This window comes from Ambystoma mexicanum, chromosome 1q (assembly GCF_040938575.1).
Source record: "Ambystoma mexicanum isolate Mex_15411 chromosome 1q, UKY_AmexF1_1, whole genome shotgun sequence".
NCBI lineage: Eukaryota > Metazoa > Chordata > Amphibia > Caudata > Ambystomatidae > Ambystoma > Ambystoma mexicanum.
This window is the reverse complement of record NC_090922.1, coordinates 816211717-816227987: the sequence shown is the minus strand read 5'-3', so window position 1 is coordinate 816227987 and position 16271 is coordinate 816211717. Positions and strand designations below refer to the sequence as shown.

General features: G+C 42.5%; 1 long non-coding RNA gene across 1 annotated transcript in view; it reads left to right on the top strand.

The window, feature by feature from the left end:
• The first annotated feature begins 4543 nt into the window (after positions 1-4543).
• LOC138521876 (uncharacterized) overlaps positions 4544-16271 on the top strand; it is a 48716-nt gene continuing 36988 nt past the window's right edge. Inside the window, exons 1-2 of the long non-coding RNA XR_011283150.1 lie at positions 4544-4643; positions 8547-8619. This is a non-coding gene — a long non-coding RNA (uncharacterized lncRNA). The remainder of the gene's footprint in view (positions 4644-8546; positions 8620-16271) is intronic.

Genomic DNA, 16271 nt, shown 5'->3' with positions numbered 1-16271 from the left:
TTTAATAACCTATGTTTCCAATGCAAGACGTGATTGTTATTGTGCATGCGTCATATACAATTCCTCATGAGATCTAGGTACATTCTAAACATTACAAAAATCTCATTGGTCAATTTCAAGATATTTGGGTTGATTTTTTTTTCTCCCCATGTATGAAGCCGTCCATGAACATTTCAGAAATGTCCATGCCGAGGCAGCTGGCTCGGATTTTACTGTGGAATATGTTCAGAATGTTTAGAGTGATTAAGAAAAGTTGTTTTCTGAAGCTCCATAGACAATCCAACTTAACCTTAACCATGCCATGTGCTAGCTATACTGTGTATATACAATATTTTTAAATGTCTTAATGTCTATCGGTTTGTTATTTTTCTCTTTACTGAAGTCTGTCTTTTTACTCTAAATATATCTTTGAATAAGACATCATTACTTGTTTTTTATCTGCTTTTCTAAAGATTGCTTATCCAATAACACACTCTATACCCATCATTACAACAGCATTGAACCATGCTGTTTGGAGAGGAAATGGGCAATGAGAGGGTGGCATGGTCAAACATTTCATGCATCCCCAGGCCAAATTCATATTTTAATGTCTATGCTTCAACGTGCCATTACAAAATATGCTATATCACCCTACAACATCATCTACAATGGCGACTTCAAGCCTGGTAGTTCCCTTGCAGAGACCAATCCCAAACTAAAGACTATTCTTGTTCCACACACCCCATATGACATCAAACAACTCATTGCCTATCTCACACACATTGCTGGGTCCCCCTGGATCTTTTCATCACAAGCAAAGATCATGTCTCTGTGGATAATCAAATCTGGGTATGGTGGCCTAACCACTTTTTATCCCCTTCGTGCTCACACTATCACACAAAATCCCACCGCCTGCCACACATCCCCCTTACCCGCAAGCCAGACAAATGTAGCCTTAGCACCACTCATACCCCTCCTAACCCCCCCACACACCCACACATCCCTCCATCCTACTCCACCAATACAATACCATCATCACAACGACACTAGACAAGATTACACCTCTCAAATTACAAAAACCACACAACAACCACCACAAACCATAGTTCAATAGTTCCATCCTATCTATCAAGAAGGAAGCTAGATGCGTAGAAGTAGCCTGGCAAAGGAACCCATGACCCTCAACCTAGACACCCCTCAGACACAGCTGCAACAAATACAAAAACAACCATACTCAATGCCAAAGCCACCCATTACATCCCAAAAGTCCTATCCGCCACCAAATATCTATTTTCAGGGATTCAATCTATAGTGTGTACTCCACAAGTAACAGTTGTATTGTGCATGAACATCACATTGGCTGGACTCTAATTAGTTCTACTTATGGTAATGTAATGTAATATGGCATTTGTATAGCGCCTTTTCCCATTGGTATGGTCTCAAAACGCTGTATGTGAATGCCCTTGGAGTACCGAAGTTTGTGGTATGAGAGATTGGCCAGAGGGATTTAGAATGCGTGTGTGCATTTTAACCAGTACGAAGGTAGGTAGGGGTGGCTAGGTCCATACTAGCAGCCCATGGAGAGCCAGATTGTGGATGGGTGCTGTGAAGAGTGTTGGGAGAGTATGCGAGTCAAGGAGGCTGATTATGTGTCCAGCTAGACCAAATTCTTTCGTGGGGCTTAGTTGCTTTCTACTGGCAGATGTGTTGTACCATGTGCCTTGAAGTATCGGATGATGGCAGATGTGTGCGCCCGTGCCTTTGGAAGGATATGGCTATCATTGAGATGGAATGGGATTGATGTGGGAAGTCTTGAAAACTGCTGGGAACGTTCTTGAATGGAGGGATGGGTTCATTGTGTATCTTGTGATGCTGCCGGCACAGGTTGAGGAAAGGATACTTTTTAGGAGGGCAGGGATCTCCAGGCGATCCTGATGGATGGAGCTGTCAAGTAGCTTAAGGAATTAAGGATGTGAGATGGGAGAGAAGATAGAGAAGAGCGGGCTGGTGGTGGGAGGGTCTGTGTGGCTGGACGTGGGTGCGCGGGAGCGGGATGGGAGGGCTGATAATTTAGAGCCGATGGTGCGGTTTCTTTCCATGGCTATGGTGTGGAAGAGCAGCATAGAGTGCTTTGGAGTGGGGTAAAGGGGAAAAAGTGAAAAGGTGGGCCTGGAATTCTGAGATGATCTTGTGGAGTTCCCTGCTGGTATTATGGGCGTTGGAGATTTTGTTTCAGTAGAAGGATTTTTTTGTCTTCTGAGTTTCCGCCCTGTAGGCTTTGATCTGTTGGCCATATGCATTTCTATTCTGTGGTAAGGGGTCAGCTCGTCATCTGTGTTCTAGCATGTGGTTTTGTGTTTTGAGGAATTTGAGGTTTGGGGTGAACCATCTAGGGGAGTGTCCTTGTCTGTTGGAGGAGGATCTGATAGGGGTGAGAGGTTTGAGAGCTTTGGAGAGCCATTGGACAAAATGGCTCATGGTGAGCTGACCTCCCAGGAGTCGGAGGGAGGGTAGGGAGGCAAGCAAGGTGTCAGCTAAGTCTGGAGTTACTTTGACCTTGTTCCATAGAGGAAAGCGCGCGGATGGTCCAGGGTTAGTCAAGGGTGAGGAGGGTCTGCTGTCAAGAGTGTGAAGAAGATGGCAGCCCGGTCCATCCAGATTGATAGTCAGGGGGAGCGTGGAGATAACTTCAGAAGAAATGAAGATCGTGTCTGGGTGTGGCCTGCAGAGTGCATGGCACCTGATACCAGTTGAATCATGTGGAGTGCTTCAAGGGTGTCCAGGATTGGTTGTGTCATGGGTTTATGTGGGAAATCGAATCATATGTTAAGGTTTCCTAGAATGGTGAAGGAGGGATGAGTAACCTGGGTGGCTGCTAAGGAGTGGCTGAGGGTATCAGTAACATTTCTATTGTAGCCTGGTGGTCTGTAGATGAGTAGGAAGCTGTGACTAAGAGCGGGGGTGATGGAAATTTCAATGGGGGAGAGATGAGTTGCAGGCTTGTTCCTCAGAGGGTGAAATGGTGAGGCGGGATTTGTAGAGGATTGATATTCCACTTGTGCTGCTGCCTCTATTGTGTCCAATAAGGGTGTACCCTGGAGGGAAGACCTTGTGCGCAATGGGCCGGAAGTCTTGGGAGAACTCAGTTTCTGTGATGAAAAGGATGTCAAGTCGTATATGTTGTAACATATGTAACATGGAGGAAGACGAGGCCCCTAGAGTACATTTGGAGTACAGGGAAGAGGCAGCCAACACAGAGGAGAGTGGATGGGGATAGGAAGCCAAACCCCACTCCTCAAAGGATAAAGGTCTAGACCACACATCCACACTCCGCCAACCGCCTGGGTCGGATGGGGCATTTGCCAAATCTTCTGCATGTCTGCAAATACATCCTGAAACCCATTACATGGGGACACCTGTACACTCCAGCCACCTAGTACTCAGGACCCCAGTTCCGTGGTGTGGGGTCACTGGAACGAGTATATCCAGGAACATTAAAGGATGAAGGGGAACACAGATTCCAGGCTCTCCATGTCATCATTCGTAACCCCCTGACCAGCAGTATCCAGGTGCACATAAGGTATGTGAGATAAAAGAATACCTTTTAAGTTCCCAATTTGCAAGTACCGCCACCCTTTGTGCTGGCCTTGCTTTGCACCCACAACCTCTGGCTGGATATTTTTCCCAGAAAACGCCACACTACAGTTAAAGGCACCATGGATTGATCAGCATATTTTCAGGAACAAAAACAAAGTGCAACACAAAAGAAATGTTCCTAAACTTTGGATTGCGTTCACCAAATGTATGATGGCGTCTCCTGTCTAACTGGCAGAACCCTCTCTTTCATTCAAGTTGTTTACATTCTTCCTCAGTCCTTCTTTCTACTTCATGCAGCGTACGAATACCGCCATCTTGAGGAGATTTGTGAGCCAAATCGAAGTGATATATGTTGAAGAAGAGGCTGATTGGGGAGAGAAGAAAAGAGGCATATTTTTAGGTGCTGAATCAGTATGCAGATGGTTGCTAATCAGTCGGCATTCACTGTTGCTATGTACAGCAAGCAGCTGCTCCATTGAGCTAGGCCTGTGCCCAACAAACACGAAACATGTCATTAAATTAAAGTTAAGTAGTGATTGGTAACGTATTTTTTGTGATTTGTTATCAATTTAAGTAACAGGTTTTACTAATAGACAATGTACTGTTGGTCAATTTGTTGATCAAAGGAAGCAGGAAGCCAGATGTGCTGGGATTAGAATCTGTGACCTGCATATTGGAAATAGACCGCTTCAGTGAGCGCTTATCTAGCTGACCTGAGTGCGATACATTTCCTGCATAATAAGACCCTAAACGCACAACTTCACACAGATTTCTGAGATATCTTTGGGATTTCGAGAGCAACACGGGAGAGTAGTTGGAGTGTAAACTGACGCATTGTGGGGGTCTATCTTTGTACCAATAAACTTACCCCAATTAATGTCTGTCTACGCCGTGGCGGATTTCTCAACAGTCAAGTCTTTGTTTTGCGCAGTCAAACCCTTGAACAGTCTGTTCTTTTTCCCTGACAGAGGAATTACCCATCATTCGCTACACACTGTCGCGGGGAATACAGCTGCTCCTCCCCAATACTGTGAAGGCACCAAAGGAAGCTGAATTGAAGACAACAAGTAAGTAAAAGAATGGTAACATTCTCTGACCTACAGGGACTTTTCAGGCAATAAGAAACGGGGACCGGTGCATGCAGGGATGGGCAAGGAGACCTCTCAGAATATAGCGAAGTAATATGGCAGATCAAATCTGAAACCCATTGGAAAAATGAAAGGCTGGCTTAGAGTAGAACTCACCTAGGAAGTGATGCTTCATGCCCAGGGGTGGACTGGGAAGGGGGGCAAGGTGGCAATTACCCCCCAGGCCGACTGGGCAGTGGCTCCCTGTGCTAGAGCTTCAGAATGTAAGAAATATAATCGAAAAGGGTAAAATCCTTCAGAATCTAGCCTGCCTTGAAGGAACCGAATGCTCCCAGGCCTGCTCGGCTTCTGTAGAGCTAGGGTTAAAGACTTGTCTTGATTTCAGCAGTGTTGCAGATGTGCCTGGGTAGTCCCCACACATGACCCTCCACAGTGGCTAAGTGAGAGTGAGAAGAGCCTAGGCACAGGGGCATGTTCATATCGCCCAGCGGCAATGTAGGCATTTCAATGGCACGATTCTATGACCCGGTCTGTTACAATCATGAGCAGTTTATCACGACACGTACTTGACAAGGAAGTCTATATCTTAGAGTTTGTCCACAGTTTTTATTCTGTAAGAATGCGTCCCCTCTCCTCCGTTGAATTTATTGATCCCTGGTGAGCTCATTACAAAACAATTTTAATAGCACCCATGGATATTACTATATGGTGCTTATAGAAATGGCTGTTGGATTGTTTGCGGTAGTCCCTATTGGGCACAGTTGAAAAACACACAGAGAAAGATATAACATTCAAGTATTAATTATTACAGTCTACAAACTAAGGGGGTCAATCAGAGTTGGGTGGATTTTTTAAATGAAATGCAGCTGGAGAAAGTTACCACCTTCACCAGTGATATTTGTGAAAATCAGTCCAATTCAGTGTTTACCACCGCCGGAGATGGTATTTTTGGAATGCCTCTTGAGGTATTTAAAAATATTTCAGCCATTCCACCTTCAAAGTGAAGGTGCAAAGGGATTATGAGTATTTGTGGTGTATACCACTACTGTACATTTTATGCACAAGGTTCCATTCTGACCATTATATGCAAAACTTGGGTAAGGTGGTGAGGGAGGGCATGAGCGATGCCCACCTTTTCACTCTCTCATCATGGCCCCTTGTATAAACATTTTCCTTGTATTAAAAGAAAGTGCCTGCACTTCCCATCTGTAAATGGAAACCATTTTAAAAGGAATTCTGTGCAGTTTGGCTTTTTGAGTTCATCCCCCTGACTGCAGTTGACCGCAGTTGCTGGCACTTTTAATATCCTGGCAATTCCATGATATCAGTCACCCATAGCAGTAGGTCTGTTTGTCGGTATCCCGCCAGTAATTCCGTCAGGATACCGGCAAACTTGTAATGACCCCTATTTAGTAAAAGGTGATTTGCCATAGCTGAATGGAAGAGCATTGGCTGATTGCATGGATTTACAGTGAAAAATATCAGTAGAGTATTTTTGATTGGGCTCCAATTAACAAGGATATTGAAAAGGTTAAGCAGGAATTAAATGGATTTTGGTACATAATATAACCCAACCCAATATAAACAAGTGTGTGGCTTATTGATATTGGAACATCAAAAGGCTAGGGAGAAGGTTACAAGAGGAAGCCAGAGTAGATGATGCTCCTAGGGTCCCTTCCAAAATATTATTTGGGTGGTATCCCTACTCAAATAATATAGATCTCACTATATAAGCTAGTAATTACAATTTCCTCTTGAACATGCAGGACACCTTCATGCTTCAGAACTGCTTTTAGAGGACTGAGCTAATCTTGAGAAACAGTAAACAGTATGTAATATTTAGAGCAGCAAATGTGTATCTTTGTGACAACCCCAGAAATTCACTGAGTAACAAGGGTCCATTTCAGCCTAATGATCATTATTATTAGGGTATTTATTAAGCGCAGACCTTGCTTCTGGAAACAGCGGGATCGCTTCACAAATCATAGGGGGAAGGACACAGTGAGGGAAGCAGAGATCCAAAGGAGTGGGGAGATAACAATGGGAGAGGCGAGGGAGTGCAATTTGGCAGTATGGGATCTATTATCAACCGGGGGAGAAAACAGTAAGGAGCAGAGCAACCCTTCTCAATATGGTGGGAGTGGAGGGTGTGTGTTAAGGAGACATTCATTGAAGAGGAGGGCCTTAGAGCTCCTTCCTGCAATGTAGAAGTGAGGGGGTGTGTCTGTTGTTGACCAGAGGAAGTTCCAGAGTCTTGGGCCGTAGACATTGTCTTCTGGCTCTTTCCTTTCTGCACTGGCAGAATTCAAGTCTGCACATGACCTGACTTCTGGTGGATCGTAGGCCTACAGAGATGCTCTGTTTCTCAGTGAGGTAGCTTTCTGACTTCAGGGCCGCAACCTTGTAGTTGATGCTGCAGGATTTGAAGACGATACGTGCTTTCCGAGGGAGCCAGTGCAGTTTGGTGAGGGTCGGCTGATGTGGTCAAATTTTCAGAGTCCTTTGAGTCATGCTTCAGCATGCAGGACACATCTCAGCCATGCATGGGTAGTTGCCAGAAGGCCTACCAAAAGGGCATTGCCACCATCCAGGTGGAAGGAAACCAAGGATTGGACAGCAGATCTGAAGTTGTTTTCTGGAATAAAGGGCTTGATTGTCCGCTGGACAGAAAGTTGCTACCAAGCCGTTTGTGTCTTCCTTGTTATGTGCTGTCGGTAGAAGAGGTGTTTCCCGATGTCGAACCCAAGGGATTGGTGCAAGTAGCCTACTGGGGTGTGATGCCATTGAGGTTCATAGCAGAGAGCAAGGTCTGGATGTCAGGGTGTTCAGTATTGCTGATCAGCAGAAGGAATTCCGCCTTGGAGGGGGTGCACTCTAGGTACGCACTGGACATCTAGGACTGGATCAATGTGAGACAGCCCTTGAGCCTATGGATAGAGTATATCATTGAGGTAGAGTTGTGACTCATCTGTCTATTGGTGGATGTGGATGTTGTGGGATGCCAGGAGTGTTACAAGTGGTTTCATGTTAACAATGAAGATCACAATGCAGAGGGTCCTTGCAGGACTGCATAGGTGATGGTTAGAGTTGATGATCTGGAGGAATCCATATTAGTAAGGTAGGATTTGAACCAGCTGAGGACGATCTCGCTGATCTCCATGGAGTGATGTAGATTGCCAGTGAGTGTCTGGTGGCCTACTGTGTTGAATGATGTTGAGAGGTCAAAGTAAACCAGGGGGAAGGTTGACCATCATCAATGATTTTAAGGGCATCATCAATCCACTTGAAGGTTGCTGTTTCTGTGCCACATCTGTGTCCGAAGCCAGATTGGTAGGTCTGAAGGTGGTTGGTGTGTTCGATGTGTTGGAGGAGTTGCATGCTACTGCTTTCTCAAGGGTGATACCTAGGAAGGGTAGAACTGTGATTGGGTGGTAGTTGCTGATGTATATACACAACAAATGTTTTGTGTGTACATTTGTTTTGTGGATCTAATATGGCATTTTAGTAGTCAAGCTTTCCTGTTATTATAGTAGCAGTATAACACTTGAGTGGCACCACCATTAAATATATCACAAACATTTTCCCAGAAATAAGCAGACACTATAAATGTTGGATTCTGTGGTGGCTCTATAAAAACACTGATTTGTGGTGATATCGTATACTACCAGGTACCCTGGATCTACCAGTCAATGTCAATTGTGTTGGTCTGCTGGGTCACACAATGAATGTATTTTCTTTGATTCATCGATTTTATGGTGTGTTAAGATGGTAATCAAGACTTAGTGACCCCATAAAATACATTTTACCTACAGTGACAGATCACTTGGCTGCTATCAACCAGGTACCAAACTAATTTGTTGCATTCTTGTGTCTCGGTTTAAGATGCCCAAGCACCTATTTCTGGAGAGAAGAAAGTCCAAGGACCTACTGTTTACTGCCTCGAAGAGCCATCAAGGTAGGTAGCGAAGGGAACTTTTTTATGGCTGACCTAACAGGTGTTTAATAAGGGGGAGTGTCTGCCTTACAATTCTGCACTAGGAGTTAGTACAAAGGGATGTGCAGATTCCTCCACCGCCGACACTGCATATCAGTAGGCAGGGGAGTTGCTAGGTCTGGAAAAGACCCGGGCTAAGCTGATATCGGTACTGTTGGGACTGGGAGCTAGCTAGTCTTTTGGCTGTAGCTCCTGAGATTCTATCCGGGGCTACAACCAAAAGATCAGGGGCTATAACCCCCTTAGCCCCCCCTAGCAACGCCCCTGTTAGTAGGGGATGTATTTCCTTCCCATGCTCACAACATTAAGCAATATTAGACCAAGAGTCAACATACCAATGCTAAGGAGATGGGTGTATTTCTAACAGCTTTTATCTACAAAAAGAAAGTCCGGAATTCAAACAGGTGTCACTAAACAGTCTTCCCACATAAAAAGTGGAAACTCAATATCACAAAATTTTATTAAGAATCTATATATTCCATCATAAAAATGATCATAGTACATAAAACATACATTATGTTAAAAACCACACAAGTAGAATACACCGTAAGTGAGTGCTATTGTGATAGCTCCCTTCGGATCATACACTGTGTGTAGATATCACACTCTGATTCCTATGCCACACTACTCATGGCCTCTTTCTTATAGGTGCAATACCAACAACCCAACTTGTACAAGTTTCTGTCCTTGATGTACAATAATGTAGGACATTCTTCAGGGGAAAATTGTCTTGTGCTGTGCTTAAAAATTCTTCTTTAGGGGGGAGCCCAGTTAAACAAAGAAATGGACACCCTATTAGTATCTAATAACCAAGTTTCAATCTTAATTTACATAAAATTAGCCCTTATCCCTAAAAGGGCAGGAAAAAACCGTATGTCATAATTACATACCTCTCTTCCCATTAATGAATCGTGAGCCTGTTCTGGCTGCAGATTCCCAATTTCTTCAGGAATTCTTGCGTTTCCTATTCCTCTCTTCTCTATAGTGTGTACAAAAAGGCACAAAAATACATAAGGGAAATTTCCAAAAATCCCATTATTATTCATGACAAGAAAGTTCACCGGTCAAAAATTAGTAGTAATAGGTCTTACCTATCATAAAGAAGGATGTGGTCTGACTAAAACATCTCTCTGTCCCATATTCAATGTTCCACAGGGAACTTCTCTTAAGTGCAGATTGGCATCTACTCCACTATCCTGTATGGGTCGCAGTCTGTAATGACATAAATCCCCAATAGTTGTGTAAATCTCTATACTGTTTGAAAGATGGGAACCCCCATCCCAAGTTAAACAAAAGAAAAATGGTGGCATTCCAAAACTCACTTTTCGGTATTTCTATTAGCTGTCCCTCACAAGTTCACCACTGTATGGTCGCTAGTCAGCTCCACTGACCCGCGAAAAAAATTGCAGGTAAAAAAGGTCCCTAAACGTGACGTCGTGACGTCATCACGCCCCCACGGCGCGTCATGACGTCACGACGCCGCGAGCGCCACCGGTGGCATGCCTTGGGCCACCCCGGTCTTTCTGGACGTCGTAGGCGCCCAAAGAAAAACTCGCAGCCACAACAGTGCCGCTCATATCTGGAAACAGACACATTATCCAAAGTTGCACCCCTTCCTATTCAAGGTAATAGTGCCCCTAAACACGGCTCAGCTAGTACACACGTTCCACTTGAATATTAAAAAAAAAACACTGTTCCTTGGTCTGGAAGGTGTCTTGTCTTACCGACAATGCATGGTACCCCTTCAGTGGCAACCGTTGCAGAGAATATTTACCAGCAACACATCATCTCGCAGTCCAAAAAACATATTGAACTTTACACAAAGTGTTCTATAGTAGCAGTGTCTCGTATCATTGCACACACAAACATATAGTCATTGTTGGCATTTCATTCCACCCTCTAGGGCATAGTCTCCCTTCATGTCTAACAGTTGCAAACAACATACTTGTAAAACGTTACTTAACATAAAGCAGACACCATATTATGCAATTGCAAGGTATTCTATCTAGGCAGTACTTCTAATCATTGCATTAACACAACAGAGGCTCAAACAGATAAGCATCAACAAAAGTTCTAATGTACACATATCTCCATGATGCACTTTATAATTAGATAGTTATACCCAGGGAAAACTCACACATGGGCGAAAACGTAGTAATGGCTCTCTGATTCCCTCATTAGGCATTATGCCATTCAACTCCTTCATTTAAACCTTTGGTGTGGCTCTTGGACAAAAAATCTATTTCTGCTCTAGATGTAATAATTTCCTGTTGATGACGTCTGAGATTGCCCCTTAATCTGTTTCAAAATGTACCACTCAAAATCATTACATGAATGTTGCATTTCTGTGAAGTGTTTGACCAAAGGTGCTTGCTCCACCTTATTCCTAATGCAACTCTTATGCTCAATCATTCTGATTCTGCATTTCCTATTTGTCTTGCCAATATACATCCGTTTACATGGGCATACAATCAAATAGATCACATTGTTCTTATTGCAATTGGTGTGTTCATTGATGTTCCACATCCTATCCAATCCTAAATCGACAATGACAGTTTTTTTCGTTTGAGCGCACATAGAGCAATTGCCACAGGGAAAATGACCAACCACTGGGGGTAGACCCCATAAATTGGTTTGTTGCAAGGGTTTCTTTCTATTGCTAACATCGTTTTTCATTACCAAATTTCGTACAGTGGTGCTTTTTTTAAAGGCTACAATTGGCCTACCCACTTCCTTGGTCATAATTTTGTTCCAATTTCGTGTTATAATACTCTTGATAATACTCTTGATTTTGTATGATAAATTACTGAATGTATTTACGAACACCAACGGTGTCTCCTTTGTCCTGCTTTCTCTCTGGATTTGCTGATCCAGGAGAGCTTCTCGATTATTGTTAAAAGCCCTCTTGGCTGCTCTTTTGACCAAAGGAGTAGGATAGCCTCGATGTACCAACTTGGTAATCAAAACGTTGGCTCCATTCTCATATGATTCATTAGTGCTGCTTTTCTTTTTTAGCCTCAAAAATTGCCCAAACGGCAAATTGTTCCTCACATGTTGGGCATGATGACTCCCAAAATGGAGCAAAGCATTCTTATCAGTGACTTTGGTATATGGCCGGATAAGCAGAGAACCGTTCTGATGGTATATACAAATATCTAGGTAATTCACTTCCTTATTACTAATATTACTAGTAAATTTCAGATATCTATTCTGTTGATTGAGCCATTGCAGAAAAAAGCCTGCTTCCTCTTCATTCCCCTTCCAGATAATGAAAACGTTGTCTATATAACGCAGCCAACAGAGGATGTTATTCTGAAAAGGGTTGCGTTCATTATAGACTACCGTTTCCTCAAACATATTGACATACAAATTGGCCACGTTAGGGGCCATGGCTGAACCCATAGCTGTTCCTTCAATTTGCTTGTAGAATTGACCCATAAATTGAAAGAAGTTTTTTGTGAGGGCCATCTCTGTGCACCATTTGATAAATGAGTTGGCTACCGGACTCTCATTATCCCTTTTCAATAGAGTCTCCTCTACTACCTCCAAAGTGGCCAACTGAGGTATGTTAGTATATAGTGCTTGAATATCTAAGCACATGAGTAAATTGTCCTCGGGGTCAAAAATGTTCCCCTCTATTCTGTTTATCGCATCCGTGGTGTCCTTAATATAGCTTTTCATGCTAGGAATAAAGGGTCTCAAGTAAAAATCCACAAATTTTGAAAGTGGTTCCAACAGGGAACTCACTCCCGAGATGATAGGTCTCCCCGGCGGGTTCTCCAAACTTTTGTGGATTTTGGCAAAGTGTAAAATATGGGTACACGACCATTCTCTCTAATGAGATATTCCCCCTCTTGTTTGCTAATCATGTGTTCATCAACAGCTTTCTGTACCTTATCTCGAATAATGTTCAGAAGGTCATTACTGGGATCTTTATCTATTTTCAAATAATGGTTCTCATCTGCTAGTAGTCTTTCACACTCCTTGATATAATAGCTTCTATTTAATATAACAATAGCACCTCCCTTGTCGGCTTGGCGGATAATGATGTTGTCATTAGTACCCAGATTCCTCAAAATCTTCTGGTCTGTTGCACTCAAGTTAGAATGATGGGGGATGCCCTTAGTTTCCAACTTGGTAACCTCCTCCAAAACCTTCTTTTCAAAAACCTTGGATTCTGCTGAGTGTGCAATGATAGGTACACAAAAAGTGGAAGGATTTCTAAGCCACTCAAATTGTCCCCTTTGTCAAAAGTATTATTCAAAAAGAACTCTTTAAGGTGGACTTTCCTCATGAACTGGTTAAATTCGATCCTAAACTCAAAAGGATTGTGGAATTTGGTAAGTACAAAGTTCAGACCCTTATTAAGCACTTCTTCTTCTTTTCCAGTGATCTGGGTATCAGAAAGGTTCACTACCAGCCCCTGTAACTCCTTGTTTGCATCCGTTCTGGTTCCCACTGTCTCTGATCTCCTCCTCTTCCTAAAAAAGACTGTCTTTGGTTGTTACCTCTCTGGTCGTTGTTCCTTGAGCCTCTTCCTCTTCCTCTACCGGGGCGGCCTCCCCCCCTGGTGTTAGTAGTTTCTGAATTATTAAATTCATCATAGTCCGAGGAGCCTCCTCCACTCGAGCTATATGAAGTATTTCGGAAACGTACTCTCCGGTTCTGTTTAGTATTGGGTCTAGGCTCACCAAATTTATAATCTTTGTTGGTATAGCGAAATGCTTTCTCATGGGAGAAGTTTGCGATATCCTTTTTCATTCTTTTGATTCTTTCAGAGACAGTTTTGTTCTTAAATTCTTGCATTTCTTTTAAATGTTTATCTAAACCTTTTTTAAAGGATTCCACATCGAATTTGTTCTTGATTTTTTCCTCTAAATCCTTCAAGTCAATCTCTATCTCTTTGGCTGTTTCTTGGGCTGTTTCGATAGTTAGTATTAGCCAGTCCCGGCCACATTTATTAGAAATGTAACTCCATTTTAATTTGAACTCTGGGTTGTCTAAGAACAATCTTGGTTCATTTCTTACAATCAGACCTTGGGGTAAAGCCTGATTTTTAACATACTCTAACATGATGATGGCATGCAATTCTGTACGGATGAGTCTCTTCCTCATCTGGACTAATTCATCCCATTGGTCGTCTTTATCTAGGGCTTCTAAATCCTTACTAAGACCCACTACTGGTAAAGATTCTATCAGTTTCCGGACATACTCATCATCATATGCTAGACACTTTTCGGAATCCATAATGGGCTCCCTAAAAATGCCTCAATGCACACACGTAGAAGCGAAGAAAGGATTAAGGACAATAAGTGTCACTTGTCACAATAACCACCGAGACCCTATTGGTCTCAAACAATCTGTTCTCAAAACGGTTTTAAGTCACAGGTAGGGATCTAACAGACTTCTTGCTCTGTGAGCATACACTTTTATCTACAAAAAGAAAGTCCGGAATTCAAACAGGTGTCACTAAACACTCTTCCCACATAAAAAGTAGAAACTCAATATCACAACATTTTATTAAGAATCTATATATTCCATCATAAAAATGATCATAGTACATAAAACATACATTATATTAAAAACCACACAAGTAGAATACACCGTAAGTGAGTGCTATTGTGATAACTCCCTTCGGATCATACACTGTGTGTATATATCACACTCTGATTCCTATGCCACACTACTCATGGCCTCTTTCTTATAGGTGCAATACCAACAACCCAACTTGTACAAGTTTCTGTCCTTGATGTACAATAATGTAGGACATTCTTCAGGGGAAAATTGTCTTGTGCTGTGCTTAAAAATTCTTCTTTAGGGGGAGCCCTGTTAAACAAAGAAATGGACACCCTATTAGTATCTAATAACCAAGTTTCAATCTTAATTTACATAAAATTAGCCCGTATCCCTAAAAGGGCAGGAAAAAACTGTATGTCATAATTACATACCTCTCTTCCCATTAATGAATCGTGAGCCTGTTCTGGCTGCAGATTCCCAATTTCTTCGGGAATTCTTGCTTTTCCTATTCCTCTCTTCTCTATAGTGTGTACAAAAAGGCACAAAAATACATAAGGGAAATTTCCAAAAATCCCATTACTATTCATGACAAGAAAGTTCACCGGTCAAAAAATAGTAGTAGTAGGTCTTACCTATCATAAAGAAGGATGTAGTCTGACTAAAACATCTCTCTGTCCCATATTCAATGTTCCACAGGGAACTTCTCTTAAGTGCAGATTGGCATCTACTCCACTATCCTGTATGGGTCGCAGTCTGTAATGACATAAATCCCCAATAGTTGTATAAATCTCTATACTGTTTGAAGGATGGAGACCCCCATCCCAAGTTAAACAAAAGAAAAATGGTGGCATTCCAAAACTCACTTTTCGGTATTTCTATTAGCTGTCCCTCACAAGTTCACCGCTGTATGGTCACTAGTCAGCTCCACTGACCCGCGAAAAAAATTGTGGGTAAAAAACGTCCCTAAACGTGACGTTGTGATGTCATCACGCCCCCACGGCGCGTCATGACGTCACGACGCCGCGAGCGCCACCAATGGCATGCCTTGGGCCACCCCGGTCTTTCTGGACCTCGTAGGCACCCAAAGAAAAACACGCAGCCACAACAGTGCCGCTCATATCTGGAAACAGACACATTATCCAAAGTTGCACCCCTTCCTATTCAAGGTAATAGTGCCCCTAAACACAGCTCAGCTAGTACACACTTTCAACTTGAATATAAAAAAAAAACACTGTTCCTTGGTCTGGAAGGTGTCTTGTCTTACCGACAATGCATGGTAGCCCTTCAGTGGCAACCGTTGCAGAGAATATTTACCAGCAACACATCATCTCGCAGTCCAAGAAACATATTGAACTTTACACAAAGTGTTCTATATTAGCAGTGTCTCGTATCATTGCATACACAAACATATAGTCATTGTTGGCATTTCATTCCACCCTCTAGGGCATAGTCTCCCTTCATGTCTAACAGTTGCAAACAACATACTTGTAAAACGTTACTTAACATAAACCAGACACCATATTATGCAATTGCAAGGTATTCTATCTAGGCAGTACTTCTAATCATTGCATTAACACAACAGAGGCTCAAACAGATAAGCATCAACAAAAGTTCTAATGTACACATATCTCCATGATGCACTTTATAATTAAATAGTTATACCCAGGGAACTACTCACACATGGGCGAAAACGTAGTAATGGCTCTCTGATTCCCTCATTAGGCATTATGCCATTCAACTCCTTCATTTAAACCTTTGGTGTGGCTCTTGGACAAAAAAATCAATTTCTGCTCTAGATGTAATAATTTCCTGTTGATGACCATCTGAGATTGCCCCTTAATCTGTTTCAAAATGTACCACTCAAAATCATTACATGAATGTTGCATTTCTGTGAAGTGTTTGACCAAAGGTGCTTGCTCCACCTTATTCCTAATGCAACTCTTATGCTCAATCATTCTGATTCTGCATTTCCTATTTCTCTTGCCAATATACATCTGTTTACATGGGCATACAATCAAATAGATCACATTGTTCGTATTGAAATTGGTGTGTTCATTGATGTTCCACATCCTATCCAATCCTAAATCGACAATGAC